We start from the raw sequence: 22504 nt of genomic DNA, 5'->3' as shown, positions 1-22504 counted from the left end.
AAGATTTTAAACCATCATTGCTCATCTACAGAGTGTTGGTTTGTTGTCTTGGGTTTTTTTTTTAAAGCAATTATTTTTCAAATCATGTGGCTTACCACTATTTGTGTATTTGACACTTTCTGCAGTGTAAAATAGACAAATTTATGCACAGCTAGCTTTAGACATGTACTCCCCCCCTCGCCTCCAACTGGTTCAGATTTGATCATGCCTTGAAACTTGTAGCATTTTTTTTAGTTTCACATTCAACTTTTCTTTATTTTACACAATGCGATGTAAAGACTTTTTTTCAGAGTAGGATGCGAAACACCTTGCATAAGGAAGTTGCCATATCTACATTTAGAATGCCCAGTGTTACGGTACTACCAGAGCGAGACTTAGCATGAACTCCTCAGCTTGAAATCTCCCATGATACCCTCCTCTATTCTCTCCTTCATCTCTTGGAGGGTCAACCACTCATCTGTAGCGTAACCTTAGCAGATCTTCATCTTACGCTCTGTCATAAACACTTAAAATCATTTCCCTCAGGGTTGTCTGAAAAATCACAGATAATTAATGGCACAGTTTCTGACAAAGTCAGATGTCCTCAATACACTCAGGTATGTTTCAGTTTTCCAATCATAAATTTGTATTTGAAGTGGGTTGTTTCGAGTTTTTTTAGTGGTGGTGTTTCGGGGTTTTTGTTTTCTTTGTTTTTCAAGGATTTCCTAATGGAAGCAAATGTTCCTCAGAGTAGATTTTTGGGTCAAACATTACTATATTTTCCATCAAATTTTTCATGCAAAAATATTCACCAGATTTGCAGTACTGCTCTTCCTTAGCACAATTTCCTTAGACCAACAGGTGAACCTGAAAAGTCTCCTTTTACCAAGGAACTGAAAAGAATGAGACAAAAGCTCTAATGGCCGTGTTTTTCCTAACTACCATAACTTCTCCACCTAAAAGAGTATCAGCCAGTAACCTAAAAAAACTCAAAACAGAAAATAAATTTTAAAAGAAGAAAAATAACCCAAAACGATCTTGTCAAGTGCTTTTTGATCTTTGGATTGTTCGTGTATATAAATTGTTCATTTTTCTAACACAGGAAAAAAACCTAATCAGCGTTTGCATACATACTTTTTTTTTTTCTTCTTTGCTATATATTTATAACCTGGATCAGATGTCCATACACTGGAAACAACACTCTAAAAAGTCCACAGTGATTTCCCAAGAGATGCCTTAACTTGATCCTTGGCTGATTTCCATCTAGCTGACTTTTGGGGAAGAAAGTTCACTTCCTTCACCGCCATCTTCATTTTATTGGAATGGAAAGTGAGCCGAATGGAAACAGGAAGATTCCAACCACAACACAAATTTTTTTTTTAAAAAAAAAAAAAAAGTTCTCCAAATGAGAAGCAGAAAGTGGCAGAACTGGGGATTACTTCAGTTTTTTGCAGCACAAGTTAATCACAGCTGTACTCAAATTAGCACAGCTACAGAATTACCATCTGCATACCAGCACGCAGGGCACAAGAACTCCATCACTTTGCTCAAACTAAAGGCCAGCATCGCTAAAGCCTTCCAAAATAATTTTGGAATAAATCTTTGTTCTCAAAGATACATTAAATCCCTAAATTTTGTCAATGTGAACTGAAATATGAAATGTGGTCATAATTCCATAAAAACATGGCTGGCTTGGTTTGTTGATGGCATCAGTCAGGAACAAAAGCACGTTGGCTTGGAATGGCTGGCACCCTGCACCTCCGCTCACCAACTCCAGTGTATCTTACCCACCCCAGTCTGTTTCCATTATTACTCTCATGTGCACAAAGATCTGCTATGAATAAAAAGGGCATTGTTAAAATAGTATCATCGTCTGTCTCTGACCCTCATAACTTAAAAATAAAAAACAAACCCAAAAGCACAACTTTATTTTCCTTATTAATAAAGTAAGTAAAACAGCAAAGCAAGACAATGTAATAATCTCTGTGAACTGAGACACAAACAGGAGCTATACTGATCCCTTTCATTAATTAAGCAGAGAGGAGAAACAAGGAAAAATGAAGCCATGCTCTCAAAGTAGAAGATTAATTTTAAAAAGATGTTCTATTACAGCAGTTCTAAGACATTTTATCATTTTTAATTTTAATAAAAATTTTTAAGAAATTTTAACTAGAAGCAATAAACATCAATTTACCACTTTTGCATTTCTGACATAAGAAATGCTTTAAATTAAATTAAAACCTTGTTAGAAACAGACACCAGATAGTTCTGAGATTTGCCAAAGCAGCTTCATCCCAACACACAATAAATGAGTTTCGGAATTAACAGAAAAGACAACACATTTGCAGGCAAAGAAAATTCCACTTCTTCCCGATTATCTAAACAAACAGATAACATTACAAATCTGAAGCAGTAGTCTTATGGGAAAAAGCAAACAAACTCCTCATTAAAAAATGCCCTTTGCTAAGCACTTCTACATGCATAGGAAAAGTAACCAGCCTACTGATGCCATTATCAATCCTTATGTACATATACATGTTGATTTTCATATACAGTGAAAAGTTACAAGATATAATCTGTGATCTAATTGGTGTCAAGATTCAAAGAAGTCTTCTACGTGTTCCCAAATAGAGAAAAGCAAGACATCGAGTCACAGAGATGTGAAAGATATAGATTAGCCTAGCTTCATATACCATCTCTGACTGTGATGACAGACTGATGCTTCCCAGAAAGCTGAAGCATCTTTCCCCTACAATTGCACCTAAATATTGTTCCCACTGTTGTATATGGAAAGAAAACTGATCTGACACCTTGACACAAGTTACTTGAAAAGTCTCATTAGCAAAAAAATAAGACCATTTACATGGAAGATTACATCCAAGTATGAGATGCTTCAATCATCCTACAGAACACCTTTAAAGAGTCTACAAAATAACATTAATAAATGAATTTGTATGCCTGTTCTGAGTCAAATTTAGTCCATCATTTCAGACTAAGTTTTGACTTTACTAATGACAGTGTAATGTATCTTGAATGCACCTTTGAAATCTAAAGTAAAATTTATCAGTTAATTCAACATACACACAACAAATCACTGACTTCCAAAAGCCAGGCTGTTTAATGCAGATTGCTTACAGTAAACCTATTTGTGAAATAATACATGCTTGTTAAACATCATCATTCAACAAGCACTGTAACTAACAAAGCTTACTTTCCTACAGGTTTGTGTCATGTGGTGGACTGAATTTGTAAAGCTTTTCCCATGCCAGAGACATTTATGAAATCACCCTAACCTATGCCAGCTCCTTTGGGTCCAACGCCTTTTCTTCCTCGGTTCAGGTAAATAAAGTCTCTCTCCTTTACTTGACTTTCTCTTGTTATAGCGTCATTGATACATTTATTCCTTCTCTCTTTGAGATATTTGCCAATATTTGTTGAAAAGGTCTAATAATTCAAAACTAGCAAGTGATGAAACCCTAAGACAGGCAGACAGCCTAATCATAATCATTGCTTTTAATGCTAAACTGGTTTAAACATTGAATTTCTGAGTTTTAAATGGTCATTAAATCCTTTCTAAGAGAAGGGTATCTTGGTATACAGGGAAAACATAGCACCTCTCATCACATTTGTGTTGTACTACCCACAGTTCTCAAGAGCTGACAAGAACAGAGAAACTGCACTGAATCACAGAAAGCCTGAAATCCTGGAAGCGCACAGTCAAGGTTAAGGCACTACGCCGCCTGGAAATTAAGAGTGGTATTGGATCTGTTACCTGTTTAGATCTAATTAACTCCTTACTAAAGCTCTAGCAAAGACAAAGCAATTTTTCTTCAAGAAGTGCTCAACTTCACAGGTTAATGCATAAGCTTCCCCCTAGGCTTCAACTCCATTAACTAGAGGTATTAATTAGATCGAGCTAGGTAGATCAATCAGGATCACACCTTTAAAGCCTGGACAAGACAAGGCCTAACCCTAATATACATTGAGTGAACAGATTTATTATCATGCTTATTGGCCTAGCAAATATCCCACTAGGCTTGCAAGCATCAACATCTATAAGATGCAATAATATAAACAGATTAAAGCTTTATTGTAACAAAGAAAAGTGACGCATTGGGCTAAGTGAATACAATACAGTTAAACTCAACACACCCTTCTTTAAATGGATCCAGACTACCATCTTCCAGCATTTACTTAAACAATAAAGGTCTAGCTCTAACATCTCTAGATGAAACCTTCAGCAAGATATCATCTGTTACTGGGTTAGGTTCTGAACTCACAATTGCAATTCTGTAGTGGATCCAAGGTCCCTACAGCCAGCACGAACGCAGTCCTGGTGTACAGTGTTACACTCATAGCACCAGGCACTCATTGTAAGGTAGTCTAGCTTTTTCCTGAGGGATAATTTATGCTGTACAGATACCACAACAATGGCAAAAAGGAATACATATAACAGAGTAAGAGTATGCACAGAAAAATCAGGTTTAACTGACAAACAATAACTTGCTCACACTGCACCGATGCAAGTCCCCTTACTCTAGACTAAGCAAGACTTTAAAACTATTCCTAACTGAGAAGAAAGGGTAGCTCATTACTCCTTGGCCATTTTAGCAACATGTGAGTGAGCAGTTCTGGAGAGGGGAAGAGTAGGTGCCCTACAGGCAAAAACTTGTGTTTTACTTTTACTACAGCTTCAGGTGCAAAAATCCCAGAACAGCAGGATATAAGAGCACCCAGTGTACAGACTACTTCAGAGATGATTACAAGAGGGATTTATTAATTTAGTATTACTATTTTAAAAAAAGCTAGATAGAACAATTCCAGATTACTTTCTGCACCAGGACTTCAGCTTTTTGAAGTTGAGAGTTTTATTTGAGGTTGTCACACAACTGGGAAATTTTGCTGCCTGAAACTTAAGAGCACATTAAAATGCTATGATTTTTCTAGAGCTATCTTGCTGGAAACAGTCCTTACATTCATACCCCTCTGAAGATGTTCAGCATGTGCCAAGTCTCCTATTTTAGGATCATCTTCCATCCATCTCCCTTATATGGGCAAAGTTTTCCAAGTTTGAATCAATCCAAAGCACTGATTATATATTTAAAATGTCATGCTAAAATCCCAACTAAGTTATTGAACAATTATTCAACTATTCCCCCTTACCTTTTGCAAAATAATGTAGATTAAAAAAAAAAAATAAATCCCAATTTCAGTTTCTCTCAATCAGCACTACCACCCTTCAGAGTTTGAACCCAGGACTAAATGCAATAACCACACTACACAGAGCTTAACAAATGCATACTGTAATAGTTTTCTATTTTTTTCCCCTCATCCAACTCATATTTGAGCAGTCCAAATATACTACAAATTTTATAGAAGGAGAATTTTAAACCGCCTATGGAAGAATTAGGGCCTGATAGTGCTAAATTACATTTTAGAGCAATCACTATATATAGTAACTTTCCTTCAAACTTGCTGCAGCATTGACACATTAAACAGAAAAGACATCGCAGTATTCTAGTGAAAAAAAGTATTTCTGTGCACTGGCCTTCTCTTAGGTGAGTTAAGGCAAGATAGCAATTGTATGCATGTAGCACCTCACAAATGATGTAATCAACAGCAGAATTCCAGTCTTATCTGAGACCTGAATGCTTTCCTAAAGACAATGTACTCAGTTTTTCTTACTACTGAATCCTTCTTGCCTTGGCAAGTCATGAAACTTTGGCTCCAACCTCATGAATGCCTAGATTTGATTTGATAATATCCAGATTTTATACCTACAATTCTTATTAATGAAGCAAAAAAATAAAACAAGATAAGAAGTAATGCAAAAAAGTGGAAAACAAAACCTTTAAAAAGGCACTGTATTCACCACCTCGGTATTTCTTTGCAGCTTTAATATCATCCTAGAAAACTCAAGATGTACTAGGTATACATATCCCATTCAATTAGCAGGAGGTACCTATTTGTAACTCCAAGTTATGATCTGAAGCCTAGCAGAGTTCTGTGGTCAGGGCAAGGGGCTGTTGGTATTTTGGTTTGGTTTTTAATATACAGATCTACAAAGTAAAAAACCCACACCATTCTCCAACCCCAAAAAAGCCAACTCAAAACTACTAGCTCCTAGAACAGCAACCGTTTTCCATCCTGTTGTATTTTTAATTTTGCCATATCTTCAGGGCCAAACTTTGCATGCAATCTTTACAAGTCAACTGTTTAGAGTAGAAGGGAAACCAACACAGTACTAAATATGAAGCAAAAAATTGCTTTTAAGGCAATAAAATGAAGAAAGAATTACTCTACTGAATCACAATTATGTTAACAAGCACTTTCTAAAGATCATATCAAAGATAACTAAATGATTTAAAACCTGAACAAACAAATACAGACTAGAAGGCTAGGCATCTTGGCATTTTGTAGAACAATTGGGAGTATTAATTTTCCAATACACTTCCAAAAATCCAACTGTTGCATTCTAACCCATCCACTCTTCCAGGTCTTATCTGCAATGAATTCACCCTTTCAACATTTGTAGCCTTCTCACTAAGTAAACCTACTGAACTATTTAATGTACTGCTTTTAGGTACAAAATGTTGTTGTATGTTTAATAGAAGAAAAAGTTTGATTTAACATACCGGGGATTTCACTCCTTCCACAGCTGAATGTAACTGGGAGAGCTACAAATCCTAGAAATTTTGTATTATTCGACAGGATCACAGCAGGGGGAGATACTGAAGAGATTCCAGATTCCTTCTCATATGAAAAGTTTATCTGAAAGATTATTTTAGAACCACTATATAATTCCTAAAACCTCACTATTGTCCAGTAAACCTGCAGAAAATGATGAAATTTTGCCACGGATCCCAAAAGCTGACAACAAGTACACATTTCTGGTCTGTTCTCAGTTCCCCAATCTTCAGGAAGGCCAGAGAGGATAGGCACATTACAAGGGGATGCTACTACACATCAATACTCCTCAGTGCATTCTCTTCATATTTCAGTCTTCAGGAAAACTAAAATCACCAGGCTTTCTCAATAAGTTAATTCTGCTAAAACTAAACGACTTTTTCTTGTGAAGAAATGAGGAACACCCAAGAGGCATCCCACAGAACAGAACTGACTGTACACACACCGCAACAATGACAATCTGTTCAGGCATGCTTGAAAACCTGTAGGTTTTGATCTTTCCGTTTACATTTTTGCACCAAAGGACGTGGCAGTGCACAACAAGAGTCAACATGGGGAGGCAGGCATTCAGCATCCACCATGCGAACAACTACCATGCCCTTGATTGGATGAAATTCGTTTCTGCAGAACTGAACTATCCACATTATCCTCTGTGATCATGGTTGAGGAGCTGGTCCGTAACACAGCTAGATATAATAGATCAGTATATAATAAAGTTTCCAGGGGGTGCAGTACTTAGTACAGACACCAGAGGTTAAGAAGGAGACTAAACTATGCTCTCGATCCAAGCAGCAGCCACAGGAGATACTTGGGCAGGGGCTGTATTTCCCCAGACAACTTTTTCTTTAGACAGAGAACAAGTAACCCTAGGACCTTCCTTAAACATCCAGTGTACTACACAGGCATTTGATTTAGGAAGGCATGTCAACATCACTTCAGTAAAATCATCTTGCTTTTCAATAAATATGGTCAAAATGAAATTTCTAAGAAACACAAGGACTTTAATATTTCAGTTAAATCAATCGCAAATCCAGAAATCTTTCTCTAGTCCCCAGTGCCAATTCTGCCCCACCCACACTTCACTGAAAACTCAGAAAAACAAGCCAAACAGGCAAGAAAGTCTCACAGCCGCCTCTGGCTCACAGTAAAAACATTTGAGCTTGGCATATATTAACTGCACTTTATGGCAAGCACTCTATTATGTAAACGTTTATGAATAATTTCTTTGTATTTAAATTAAAAATTCAAATGGAAATACAAGGCTGCATACCACAAGGGTTGTTTTAATTAGTGTAATGAAATTAATTCATGTTAAATGTCAGCCCATTTAGCCAACCAGAACCTGTGTGTCAAACAGATTTTGAATGAAAATGCCATCAGACAGTATTGGTGACAGAAGCCAGGCACCCATACCAAGCACTCTAAGAAATATTAAGTCTTTTTATAAAAAGATAGTTTTAGATGCAGTATTTTGTCATGGTGGAAGTGATTTAGCATTACATTACATTTAGCAAGTAAGTAAATTATTCTGAAAAGCAAAAGCTGCAGACTTATTATTAGCAATATCACATACCAAGTTGTTCCAGCAAGACCTTGCCATTTAGGACATATTTTCATACTCAAGCCACACAGATCGCAGAGGCTCAACCCACATTTCCTGATTTCTACAACAAAGAGTGTCATTAGCTACCAGCATCATCAGGAATGCAGTACTACAGTAACCATACTTAAAGAAACCTTTCATCTAGTTTGAGAAAAACAAAAGTATGGTGAGACTGGTATGACAAGTTAATCAACTTTTAAGCTATTAACCATTAGCTTCAAACAAGACAGCTCAACTAGTAAGCACAGTCTTACACTGACAGAACTTGTGCTGAACTCAAGTTAATACGAGTATTAAATGTCCAATTCAGCCTGCTTATTTCGCTTCTTAACATCAATTCAGTCTGCTAATTCTAATTCTCTACTTCTTTTTGTTTTCATTTTATCCATACATCAAGTAATGCCTTATTTTGTATGATTTAGCGGCTAAACCAAAGTCTCAAAGGAGGTTTTCCTTGCTGCCCAACTCTACCACTGGATTCTTATGAAGAGCACAGATTTAAAATTTCTTTTACCAATATGCTGCTGTTCAAAAAAGTCTGTGTTATTAGGTTAAGGTTATGACTTTTCTAGGTCTTATCTTTTTCTGCAAGTTGCGTTTAACTGTTGATTTTAATAAAGCATTAAAATGTTCTTCTATACTTAGACTCAGTGGAGTCTTGTAACTCCTGGTAATCTTATGACTTTTAATTCCTTACATTCTTGTATGTAATTTTGCTATGCCACAGCGAGTCTAGCTACAATGGGAGCCAAGATCTCTGTATACAGACCCTCTGACTATGCCTCTTATTGTTATATCCATTGCCATTTTAATATGTTCTACTAAAACAATACTCCTGCTTGTATTTTTACTTTGCTTGTCCTTACATTGCCTTTTTCATAAGGTACATACCTAGAACAACGTGTACAGATGAGGAACACATCAATATAAACAAAGTCCCTTAAGCCTCTTGTGTAAAATTGTACACAAATTGTACAGTATTCTAAAAAAAATCATGGAGAAAAAACCCAACATGCAGCTGCTGAAGAACACTGTTCCTGTTTCATCTGACTGGATGCAACCTAAGCTGGAGGATTCAAGACATGTCTTCCAGCAACCCCACAATCAACTTGCCTGGAACAAACCTCTGCTTCCAACTCCGCTCAGGCAACTACCACTTCTCATTACACACACAGGCTTCTCTGCGGTACTGCCATCGATTTCTTAACAACATATGTGCACTGAGCTTCTAGAGATCACAGGTTAAATATTAGAGATAATCCTGTTGCAGTTAACCATAATTTGTTCACATAAACGTTGATTATATTGGCCAAGCTGGTGGAATAAAACCACTTGCTATTCTACTGTGTGACTGCAGAGCCCTGCATGCAGTTCAGCTAAAAAAAGCAATGAAGGTGGTATTGTTGTAACAGAACTCCGTTTTCTTTACCTGCAATTCCTTCTGTATTTTGTTTACCAGTGGTGTTGATACGAATGGCTGCATCAGTAAAATTGGCATCTTCCAGGAATATTACCTTCTGAAAAGCTTTTGTTGAAGTATTTAAGATTGATTACAAACAATTGTATCTCTGTTTATTTAACTTCACAGAAATACAAAGGAAAAAAATTACCCGAGAGATAATTTATCTTAAGTATAATTTTCAGAAATCCTAATTATCTTTTTAAAATATATTTTTAAATGAAAACCAGAAAGCTCCTCAGTCTTCAGCAGCGCTGCTCTCTTCACATCGCTTTTCATCACCTGTTTGATTCTTAGATCTCTGAACAGCAGCTCCAGAAGTCAAGCTACAATTTGTCACTGAAGTTGCTCACTAGTTGAGATTAAGAGAGTTCCTGTCATATCCCAATTAAACCTACATACACCAAACAAATTAACTTTCATTACAAATTTATCAAGTGTATTTGCTTTTTTCAGCATTAATAAACTTTCTGGTTTTCAACACGGATTCCTAGGGAAGCAACACATTAAAAATTGCAACATGCCTGCCGGTTGCAAATTTTGACCTAACTGGCCAGTGTCCATCAAGGCCGAAAAAGGGAGAACATCCCAAATATCAGAGAAGTTTAATGAAAATCAGGAGCAGGTGACTCTGACATCCTCCAACTCTCTCCCTCTCTTTCTCTTTTTTAAGCAAATATTTTGGTTGTTCTCAAAGACCCTATTTAGAATTAAAGCCTTGCTGTTCTGCGAGCTGCAAAAACATAAGGTGACAGCCTCTGTCTTGCAAGGTCTACTAGGAAAGTTAACAGCACCCTGCAGGAGTTTCCTATTACACTCAAAACTGCTGTTTGCAAGGTAGTAAGAATCTGGTTAGAAGTTCTGTAGATTTGAAAAATACTATAATCTTCTAGTACACATCATAATAATTTTGTCCAACAGTTAAGTACATAATACGCATACACACTAAAACAAAGACATCTTAACTACAACACATGCATTATGCCTAAACACTTCAGAAAGTGTAATATGCAAGCTCCTGTGATTTCAAGATTTGCTTTTAAAGGGATGAAGTTTCTAGTAATTTCAGGGCATTGGTTTGCCAAAGTTGAATTTGGCCCAGTGTGAGGCAGGTCACAGATGAAAATGCCAGGCATACCCAAAAACATCAAATCACAGTACCTTTTCAACAGTCTCAATGTCAAATAGCAACAATGAAAAAAGAAATAAAACAAAAGACCTACTGAGGTCAACGGGATATTTCAAATAACACTGCTATGTACCTTCTAATGAGACTTCATTAGTAACACTTATACTTCAACTGCCTAACTCCTTTCATCATAAAGGATCTTGAAACCTTTTCAAGCAGAAGTGCCTACATCTCAATGGCTTACAGTATACCTTTGATATTCAGCAGAGGAAATCCCCATGGGATACATAACTGTTTTCATTTTGCCCCATGAAATTCCATTCACTTTTGGATGATGTATAAACTGTTAAATTCCAAATTTTTCTCCTCTCTTGCATTCCTACAAAATTTTTGGCAGCACAACACAGTCATAACCAGCAGTTATAAAGCTGGGCTCACCACCACCAAAGTAGCAATGGAAACGCTAGAATCACTTTGAAAACTTTCTACTCCCATGTACTCTCAATTTACCTTCCAAAAGTCACCATGCAGGTCAGAAGATCCCTTACCTCCAGCCATGACACAATGATCCTAAAAAAACAGATTCAGCATGCAGCTACAGCGGCCAGGATCCCACTGGGTGGGTAACAAAGAGAATAATTTTCTTAAGTCTTGGACAAGGGAAAAGACTGCATGACCAGTCATGACCAGAATTGTTGTTGCCTATCCAAACAACTTAAAACCCAAATCGAACTACCCGTCCTATTGAAGACTGATGGCTGGCTATTTTGTAGTTTAGCTGAATACTCTAAGACAGGGGTCCTCAAACTTTTTAATCAGGGGGCTGGCGCACGGATGAAGTGGCAGGCAGTCACCTGCGGCTGCTTGGTTTCCCCCCCCAACCCCTGGCAGGGGGGTCCTGTAAATGCCAGGGGCCGGATTGAGGACCCTCGGGGGCTGTATCCAACCCACGGGCCGTAGTTTGAGGACCCCTGCTCTAAGACATCAGTGCTGCATCAAAATTACAACCTTTTTGTCTCCCACTAATTAAACCCAGGAATGTTCCTGCACAAATTGTTAGAGAACATAATTCAGGTTACACACTCAAGACTTTGAAACATGACAGTCATCAGTGCTGCTCTAGATATTCTAGTGTCATGCAAACACATTATGATTGGGTTTACTTATGTAATACCAATCTTCCATTAACTGTATCTTCTTTACCATGAAGAAAACCAATAAACAAATGTCTGAAAAAGGCAAATGAGTACAGCAACCAGTACAAGTAGACCAGGACCCTCCCATTGTAGCAACTTCCAAATGAAGAACGTAATCTCATTCACATACTCTTAATTCATTGCCATAGGAAGACTTCTTCTGGCCAAAAAAGCCAAATACTTTTTTCAGTATTAATGAGAAAAAGCAGCTTTGGTCTAGGGAACCTTGAATCCAGAATTCCCTTTCGCTTTGCTTTTCCCCCTCCCACTTAAGAACAGAGAAATACAGAACAAAGTTTTATGCTACAAGAGAGCTCACAAATGATGGTACCAGAGCAGGATGTAAACTATATCTGTCTGCCTCAAAAGGAGAGTCATACCACACTTTGAATTAAGAGCTATTGCTAATTTTATTTAGTGCCACTAGTTCTTGGACTGTGAGTAAAAAAAATTAAAAAAATCAATTTACAATTGTCCTGCTTTTAATCTCTCCATGTCATTCATGATCCACCAACCTCTATCCTAACCTTTCTGGCCATAGTACAGACAGCTATTTCTTCTCCAGAGAGAAGAGGTCTGTTTTCAGACTCAAAAGAACAGCTGATCACTCTGAGTGAAGTAAGAGGGTTATATGGTGGGAATCAGCCACAGCTCTTATTTGCAGCTGCAGGTTTCAACTGATCCCACCTCAGGAAGACTCAAGAGCTGCAGGTGTTACCCAACCAGACAGATAATTTCAAAGAAAACCCAATACTGCCTGAAATTTTCTTCTTGTTGCTTCATATTGCATGGAGTTATTCCTGTCATCCCACCCTCATCCCCAAACTGGGGAAACTTACACTGGAATCACTGTGCCACCACCACAGAATGGCTAACACTGGAAGGGACCTCTGGAGATCATCTAGTCCAATCCCCTGCTCAGAGCAGGGTCAGCTAGAGTGGGTTGCACAGGACCATGTCCAAATGGGTCTTGAATATCTCCAAGGATGGAGACTCCACAACCTCTCAAGGCAACAACCGAAGTCTATGTAATTTTTCATTTATGATGAGCCCATCCAAACACCGTATTTGGGCACTCCTGCCCTGCTGCACTTTGGAACATGAAAGATTCATCCAACTTTGGGATTAAACATGCCTCAAAGCCACTTGAAAGAAACAAGCTTTCCTGAGCACAGTCAACAGGCTCTCCAAGCAAAACTTCTTCCCATCTCTATTTATATTCACATAATCTATCTACAGACTAGAGCCCAGGGGTTCTGTGTGGTTTGATTAAAACGTTCAGGAACGTGTTTACACCTTTTAAAGAAAAACTGGTAACTGCTATCTGCCCTTCTATGCAATTCTAGAAGGGAGACAGAGACCTGCTACAGTTCATAGTATGCACATTAATGAGAACAGCTGAACATGACTTGAGTAGCCCAGTAGCTCACTTGTGGAATATTCAAAGAAAACTAAGATCTTCCCATATGATATCCACGGTATCTCAACAAGAACTTCAAGAAAGCTTAAGGAAGTCCTGGCTACAGCTATCAGAGGCATAGCCTCAAACAACAAGATGCCTGAATCTTCCTAGACCTTTCAAAAATGACTGCAGTTGCTTCAGATGGAACTTAGCAAGAAGCCAAGGAGAAAGATCATTTTGCAAAGCAAAGCAATTCAGTCCTGTGCTCCACCTGCACTTCTTAGGCAGTAAGTGAGAGGTCTTCCTGCTTTCCTCTAAGTAAAGAATATTTAACAAGGAGATTTCTTCAAGGGATGCCTAAGTGAAGAAAGGAATCTGCTAAAAGGAACAAACAGCGCTTTTTTTTATACTACAGAGCCTTGAGATACATGGAGAATAAAAGTACCTTAATGGAAGATTTCAGACCTGCATTACACACCTAGCAGTCTTAGTAGATGAGAACATCATCTTTACCAGGAAGTACCAGTATATCAACATTAACACTGCAGAAACAGTCATACTTCGATGCATTCAAAGATGAAGGATGCAGTACTGACTCCAAAGTATGTAATCCTCCAGCCTCAACCTCACAAAACTGATGTAACTGACACAGGAGGTGTGCCTGCTTAGAGAAACCCTCATGAAATCTCTTATCCCCCTGTTTAGCCAACTCAGTGAAAGCAAATAATGCTGGGCCACACCTGGGAATCTTTGATCTTTCCAGCTTCAGGGAGAAGGAGCAACCGCCTGCCCAGACAGATGAAGTGGGTCAGTGCATTTCTTCATGGCATGAAGTTTCTTTCAGTCAACAGATCTGTCTTCTCAAGCTGGCTCTTGCAGCCAGAACAGGTGACAGAGCCAACTTCAAAGCAGAAGTCTGCTCCTGAGACAGCATCTCAAGAGTCACACCAGCTCTTCATAACCTTTTCCGTTAAGAATAGTTTTAGACAGGTATCGCAGACTTCTCAGAAAGCCTCACAGACTCCCCACAAAGTCTCCATTGACAGTTTAAAAAAGAGGAGGGGTGGAATGCTAGAAAACAGGCCCTCCAAATGACTGTCATACAGCAAGAGGCATTTCAAAGACCAAATACTTTAGGGCTTTAGGGCTGCCTCAAGGCAGGACCTGCTCACTCTGCATTATCTGCTGATAATGATACACAAAAATCAGGTGCAGCCAGAGAGCACCCTCCTGCACAGACACAACCTCAAGCACCTCAGCAGCTTAGCACTTGCTTGGCACAGCAAGACATACATCCTGGGCAGCTCACAGGACAGCAGTGTGCCAGAAAAGGGGAGTCTGCAGGGCAAACAGTACATATGGACATTCTCAGGCTAAGCACCTATTGATTGCCATCAAACACAGACCTTGGTACCAAGAAACAAAAATAAAACCCAACAATTTATGCCTTACATCACAGTAAAAGCCAAAGAGCTCTAACTAGAACCTCCCTAGCAAAAGTAACACCTAACTACTTTCAGGTAAAGGGAAAAGCACAGCTATCTGTGGCAGAGTGACAGCTGATGTTGCAGCTGCTGTACCTTCCTTGGAAGGCAGAGCACATGCACCAGCCCTAAGCAGCTGCACACATCTGGTATTCTGCATGCACAGCTACTGTGGGCAATCTGGGCACACACCCAGCGTGCCAGGTTTCAACTCAACACAAACACAATGAAATAATTACTCAACAAGAAATCGCCTTTAAAAATCAAAGCCGAAAGCCAAAATCCGCTAGATTGAAGAGGTTTACTAATGTCACGAAACCAGCACTATGGATAGACTGAAAAAAAATCCGCTTCAATTCATTGCTGCTATTTTCAAGTAGTTGTAGTCATCTTGATGAAATACACATAAGAAACTATCAACCAAAACTTGAAAGCTTTCAGTTTAAAAGCAACTCAGATTTATTTCAACCCTTTTCCAGCCTGAACATGAGAACAAATTCAACCATATAAACTTCTTTCAGTTACTTTATGCAATTCTGCAATTGTACTTGGTAATATCCAAGTTGTTATACCCATAATCATCAGTTACCAAAGCTGGGCTTGCTTACATTTCATAAAGACCGAATCAAGGAAAAAAAAATTTAGCAAGCTCCATTTCCAGGTAAGAAGATACTCCTATTTAACAAAGTGTATGTTACTCAATTAAATGTTATGTAAATGTTTTCATTAAGAAAGAGCATGCATTTAATAGCTGTTCTGAAAATCAGAGCCCATCAAAAGTCCATATGGGGAAATGTACGTATTGTTATTTTTAAATGATTCCACATGTACAGTTACTCAAGTGTAAAAACTTACATTTTCCAATACAGCATATCAAACATGAAATAGTGGAAGATTTATCTAAGAAGAAAGTCATGACAGTCAGCATCATAATTTTTATAGTACTAACACTATTAAAACACATGTTCTTGCTGTGGCCAAGAGTTATACTATAGGCTTGCAAATGAATATTCAGCAGCAGCAGTTTCCAAATGGTGGTCCAAAAGGCCATGGTTGGCACATGTATTTTCCCCGTAGGTCTCTATTAGAAGTGCATGGTGGTCTTGAATGTATTGAAGGAAAAGAGCTGTGCCACTGCTAAAAAAAAAATTCTGGAAAACCCTGGCTCAGTTTAAGTTAAAGAAAAAAGTATGTTTAAATACTCAAATAGTTAACCTTTCCTTCCATACCTATCGAATACCCATTAGAGGTTCTATAGAAATAGTACCTAAGTCAGAACTAGCAATTATTTAATAATGTTTTCAAATATATCCAAGCTATTTGGGCAAACTGATGCCTTTGGAATTATGTTCCTCATCTACAGTCTGAAAGGTAGAAGCTGTTCATACTAATCAATCATATAACCCTTTTTTACATCTGAAAAGCAAATATAAACTCGCAGGGTTTCTCAAGACCTGAAGGCCCCCTCATTAACTAGCTTTCCAAGCTAATTAAAAGGTGTTTTTTAACATCACTCCGACAACGTTTTGTTTAAATAAGTGCTTAGGAAACATCATTCCATTCAATATTTAAATGTATAGTTTCATCGACTCACTGGAATACTATAGCAGAATTTACTATCCTCAGCAAATAAATCAGAAGCATTATTTTATTCTTTAAGTAACCCTTAAACTCCATTCCAAAGAGAATATAAAGAAAGAGACTTGTCAGAAACGGACTGGCTTTCATTTACCTGGTCAAACATGACACACCAGTCCAGGAAACAAGCGGGAAGTTACCCCTTGGCTTGAGCCAAGAACAGGAGCAATTTCTGCCCACTGCAGAAATTGAGAAGACACCTAGGTTTGTAACACAGCATGTGTTTTTGTGCTAAGCTGGCACACCAGCCTTTCAGGTAGAGACAACACTTGAATGAGGCACGGATCTATATATACTCTAGAGTGTGTAGTAGACCACAATTTTACACATGGCTGACAAATAAATCCATGTTAAAGGGCCCATATTTAGGAACAGTAAACCAAAAAAACACCCAAAATACAACATACCCTAGTATTTCACGTTCAAAAGCCTAACTAAACTAAAGCCAACTCAGCCACACATAAGGCAAAATTGTTGCAAAGATACTCATAGAGCTATAAGGAGTGAAAAGGATACTGTTTGTAGTCTCACCCACTTCCAGATGGGCTTAAGGGATTTAAAATTGCTAACAATTTCATTAGTAGTAGTATTATTGTTACTAAACTTACTATGGTTCATAATAACTACATCCTGGCAACAACATATAACTGCAGAACGGAGCTTCTAGTCTGCCTGATACCTATTAAGCTTACTTTTTACTTTGTCCACCTGATAAAAAGTCAATGCACTTTGCCAAGACACAAGATTGGCAATAAATAGGTATGCACGTTCCAGGCTGTATTTTATACAGAATAGACAGATATACACTGTACTGTCAAAATCTTTTTGATTTTTCTTCCTAACTCAGTTGTAATTTACGTTTCATTTGCTGTTTATAACTTGTTTGGTTGTAGCTGTACTACATACAAAATACTGCTGCTACGAATTGCCCTGTAAGGCCAACATGATGAACTGTATACTGAACACGAGGCAAAACTGTTGCACATGCACACAGTCTACCCAGAAACAAAGCCACCGAGTAAAACTGTGTACTTTTTTTCTAACAGGTTTCGGAAACTGTTTATTTAAGGTTAAATTATTATTTTCTTCCTGTAATAGCAACTTTTTCAAAGTTCATTAAAATGTTTGCTGTTATAATCTCTACAGGTTGCTAAACACTTTCAGGGTACAAAGTCACAAGTTCTGTGGAATGCTGCTCTGTGTACTCTGCCACTGCCAGCACAACTTTCCTAGGTAACAATATGCACGACAGAAACACCAGCTACAACTAGAAAGCTAGAGGTCTGTGCTTTTAAGTTTTACTAACAGAACACACAGCAGGTTCCACTTTACCATGCAAAGAAAGCGTCTTCTTCTAGGTTTCCTATGACCACAGTAAGTGCCAAGTCAGTGCATCCCTTCCATGTAGCCAAAAAGGTTTACAAGATAATCCAGGAAGTCAAGAAATCACAGGATTTGTGCAGAATTTAATAAAAACAGAACAGTGTTTCCCTGCTCTCTGATACAGTGAAAAAGCATGTCAGCACTCCCTCAGTTTTAATACTCATAATTTTTGGTAAAAAATTATAAACAAAATTCTGTTTCCCCCAAGTGTTCTTCCAAGTAGCATTGCTCTACATAAACATTGTGTTTCCATCAATTTTCACTGTTAGTAAACAAGCATATAAGGTAGTATATTTATTTCTGTTCTTTGTAACACAAATGCACTAAATTTCAGTTCCTGAAACCAGCATCCTTGTGAATTAAGATTTCAAATAACAGCTAGAAACATTCAGGTTTGTTTTATGTGTTAAAAAGCTAATAGTTGTCAAGACAACTAAGATTACTGGCTAAGTGTTTCTGCAAAACTTAAATTGTGCTTCATAACATTTGGAAAAAACCCAAATGGGAGAACATGCAGCCTCCTGACAAATGAGCCCTCCTCCAGGGCAACATATCCCATGTCTAAAATTCTGCAACATACACAGGGGTAACAGGCAAAGATTGCTAAACATCCTAAAGATCAATACCTTTGCACAAGCAGCATGACCTAGGGAACTAAGCATAGAAATGGTAGCCAGCAGCTCCAGGTTTAATGCTGGTGCAGAAACAAATATGTACCTTCCTGGTTTCTTAAATAAAAACACTGATGCATAGTTAGATTATAGAGGGGTTGTAAAGTTCTTTGAAGAGATATATACATCCAGGTAAAGCACAAAAGCTTCTAAAGTAACAAACGATTACTGCCTCCGTTTAAAGAACCTTGGCAGCAAAAAAATTCTAAAAAATTAAAATATGACACTATCTCTTTCAAAAAATAAAGCATTTATCTAGTGCTTCTATTAGCTCAGTGAAGAGAACTGATCTCCAAAGAGAAAATCTTCAAAGAGAAATATGCACAAATGAATAAGCCAAGATAAATAAAAAAAACCTCAGACAAAACCAGATAGCATGATAGGGGCATTAGAGACCTGGACATTTGGAGCAACTACTCCAGCTGTCAAACTTACCATTCTTATTAAAAAGATGGTATGATTTGGGTTTGCTTCTGTGAAACAATATAAAACATGTAATTGAGTTCTCTAAATAGTTAACTTCATAAGCAAAATTTAAGTTACAGACCATTATAAGATGCAGGTTTTTTTGTTAAAACAGCTAATAAGAGGTTTTAGGAAACACCATGTACAAACATCATGAGAGAAAAACTATACAAACAAATTTTAAGAACGTTTATCCTTGCAGTCATTCAGAACACAGAAATCACAAATTACTAAACCAGGCCTAAAAAGCTCTTGCATGTATACTAGAGGTACCCTTGGAATTCGTTATTTCTTCTAACTTCCTCACTAATTTCAACAGAATTGAAAAAATCCTGATTGGCTGACAAGTTTTATTTTATTATTTTCTAGCCATAGTACAATATTTTAGTGTCACAAAAATTTCATCTAATGCTTTAAAAAAAGCTCCAGCATATCTTTACATCAGTAGATGCGCTCAAAACGCCACCAGAAACAAACACTATCACACCTACAATTTATAATTAAAGAAAATATTCTGATCTAATTCACATAAAACTTAATATACTGTTCCGCTGCAAAGTTGAGGAGTACCCTGACCTCTCAAGTCCAGAAGCCACATGAAGGTTTGCTACATGAACATATAAAAATAATAGCAATTAAAACAAAAAAATTAAGAGCTGGGGGGTGGAAAAGAAATCTAAAAAAAGAGCAAGTATTCATTGAACCTATTTTTAATGTGAAAATAAGGTAATACCATTCTCAAGTACTTCTGACAGCAAGCAGAAAATGTTAGCCCCTCCATTAGCTGGAATATATACCTGGTTTGGCTGAGGTCTTTCCCTCTCAGCACTGTTGACTTCTACCCAAGATTTAATTAAAATAAGCAGGTTGTATCTATCAAAAGTATAAAAATGAATAACAACTACAGCTTAAGTTGAAGACAGGTAAATTTGTACTGAGTTGCAGAAGCAGGTCTTCTTTTTAACTCTGCAAAGAAATTAAATGTTCTAATCAGTACGTGAAGGCAGATAATTCTCAAACCTGCATGCACCCAAGCACACAAATGGAAAGAAAGGAGATGCAGTAAAACCTGTTCCAACATGCTGTACATTAGAAATCTGACACTCATATTTCATAGGAGCCAAACTACAAGAAAGATGCAATGAAAAGCAGGTTAAGAACAAGGTAGAACAAAACCCGTGCAACACATTACAGTATTGAGAAAACCCATTAAAACACATTTTTGTAGTTTAAAAAGGTCAAAAAAGAAAAAACCCAGAGGATTTACTCTTAATTCTGTCTTTGAACACACACACACACACACAAGCCCTTCACAAGCGTCCTTGGATCTTAAATTAAACATACCTTCCCTATAGATCACAAAATTGGCAGTATCAGGCAAAAATATTTGGCTAAAGCAAGATAACTAAACCAAACATCCGTAATTGAGCAGAAAATGTTGAAATGTTACAAAACAAATGGACTTAAGAGTACTAATAGTTTACCATGAGGATTTGAACTTTAGGTATGGTAGTCTTCTGAAATTATAGACCTGAAGAATGACAGCACAATGAAAAAACTGACAGCAAAAAGTAATTTCAAATGCAACCAAATGCATAGAAAAACTACTTGTCCTTTTGTGTAGAGCCCATTCAAAGCTGGCTTTGCAATCACAGCTCTGTGGGGCTATTTGTAGGATGCCAGGTAATTATTTACACACAACTTTTAGAAGCAAAGATGGACATAACACACAGTTAAGGCAGGCAAATGACAGGCAGCTGAAGCCTTCACTGATACTCTCTCCAAAGCACTCCCAACGTGGAAAGCTTCTTTCACAAGAAGTCCAGCTAATTTACAACAGCAGAGGAATCATCCCCGGACAGCTGGGCTGAGATTTTGCTCTGCTATTGGTTATATTACATTCCTGGTGACAAGAGTTGTTGACATTAAGGTTGAATAGTAGAACTGGCTCTAGAATAAAAACCGCCTTGCATATCCTTCCAACATTTTTTCACTACTAACAGCACTTGAATGGCCCAAGAACTTTGTTTCAAAGTTTCAGTACAAGACAAATTTCATAAAATGTAATTGAGGAAGTAAGTCTTATAACTCTGCCTTACAAAAGGCTGGTTTTTTTATTTGCTTTTCATTAGCATAGGCCAGTGGTACTTTGTCATTGCCTTTGAAACTGTTCACCTATTTCTTTTTTACTTTCCAGTTCCTACGAAATTTATAAACTCCAGGCCCAAATGTTTCAGGGCTCATTTTCCCTGAAGGCCGTTCCTTAATGGGATGAGCTCACACATGTGGCCAACTGCTATATTAAGGAACACGATTAGTATCTGAAAACCGATCAACATCTACATCACCATTGAATGGAATAATTGAAATTACACAGCACCACCATTCATCGATAGGCCCGCAATCAGCTCCAAGCATCACTAACGTGGTGCATGAGAACAAGAACAGGGCTTTAAAAACAGAGTTGCTTTCCTAACAGGTTGTCACTGTTGCGAGACGTGACTTGGAAAGCTTATGAGGTGCAACTGAGTACTTACTCAGCTGGAAGTAATACAGAGATACTTTCACAAGGGCCTTTAAAAACCAAGCGTGCAAGTGATGTAACACCAGTAGATAGAAAAAGGACAGGAAAACGACGTGTAGAGAAGAGGAACAAAACGCATTTATGTGAAAAGTACGATTGTTACTCTGAAGGTTTTTTCTCATAACTCTTTTGCCTGGTAATAATAGTGCATATTTTAGTAACATCCATTTGTGTGTTACACTTGGGAGACAGCAAAACACTCATTTAATTTGTAGAACAGCACTAGATGCAACAGCCCAATCTTACCACTTCTGTCAGATTTTATATGACAATTTATTCATTTACTTGGTTATCTGAATTGTGAGAGGCTAGACTTTTGCCACCTTCTATTGACCAAATCCTGAGATACACAGAAATTATATAAACCACTTAATTCACATAATTATGTTGAAACAGTACCACACATGTTGTCCGTACTAACACACAGAAATTTGTGATCACTGAAACCACCATTTTAAGTTCTCAGCTTAGGAGATTTGGAAACAGAAACCTTAGAATATACTTGCACATAAAAACTAACAGTATGTCTTAATTAGATTTTCCCGGCTATTACTGATGTTAACAGTGCAACAGAAATGTATGTACTTCAAGACTGTAATATCTTAAAAATAAAACATGTTCTTAAAGGATGGTTATAAAAATATCCATCATAGTATTTGTAGTTAAATACACAAATTAATACATTTATAACAGAACTAACAAGCCATAACACTTCCTTTGCCAAAAACTTTTGTCACTTGAGTAGACTAAATAAGTATCTTAAGTTTTTAAAGGCTTCTGCATTTCAAATTTCTCATTTTATTGCCCATCCACATGCTTTTCTT

The 22504-nt window shown here is 37.5% G+C and overlaps 1 protein-coding gene across 8 annotated transcripts in view; it reads right to left on the bottom strand.

Moving 5' to 3' along the window:
- NCOA2 (nuclear receptor coactivator 2) overlaps positions 1-22504 on the bottom strand; it is a 190024-nt gene that overhangs the window by 138647 nt on the left and 28873 nt on the right. For 3 of the 8 annotated variants that reach the window (XM_055800871.1, XM_055800873.1, XM_055800875.1), the window contains exon 3: positions 8240-8330. The exons of the other annotated variants lie outside the window; for them this stretch is intronic. The gene's annotated coding sequence lies outside the window, so the exon portion shown is untranslated. The remainder of the gene's footprint in view (positions 1-8239; positions 8331-22504) is intronic. 8 annotated transcript variants of the gene reach the window in all.

Source organism: Falco peregrinus, chromosome 3, assembly GCF_023634155.1.
Source record: "Falco peregrinus isolate bFalPer1 chromosome 3, bFalPer1.pri, whole genome shotgun sequence".
In the NCBI taxonomy this organism is placed as follows: domain Eukaryota; kingdom Metazoa; phylum Chordata; class Aves; order Falconiformes; family Falconidae; genus Falco; species Falco peregrinus.
Note: the sequence above shows the minus strand (reverse complement) of the source record. Positions and strands in the feature narration are given on the sequence as shown.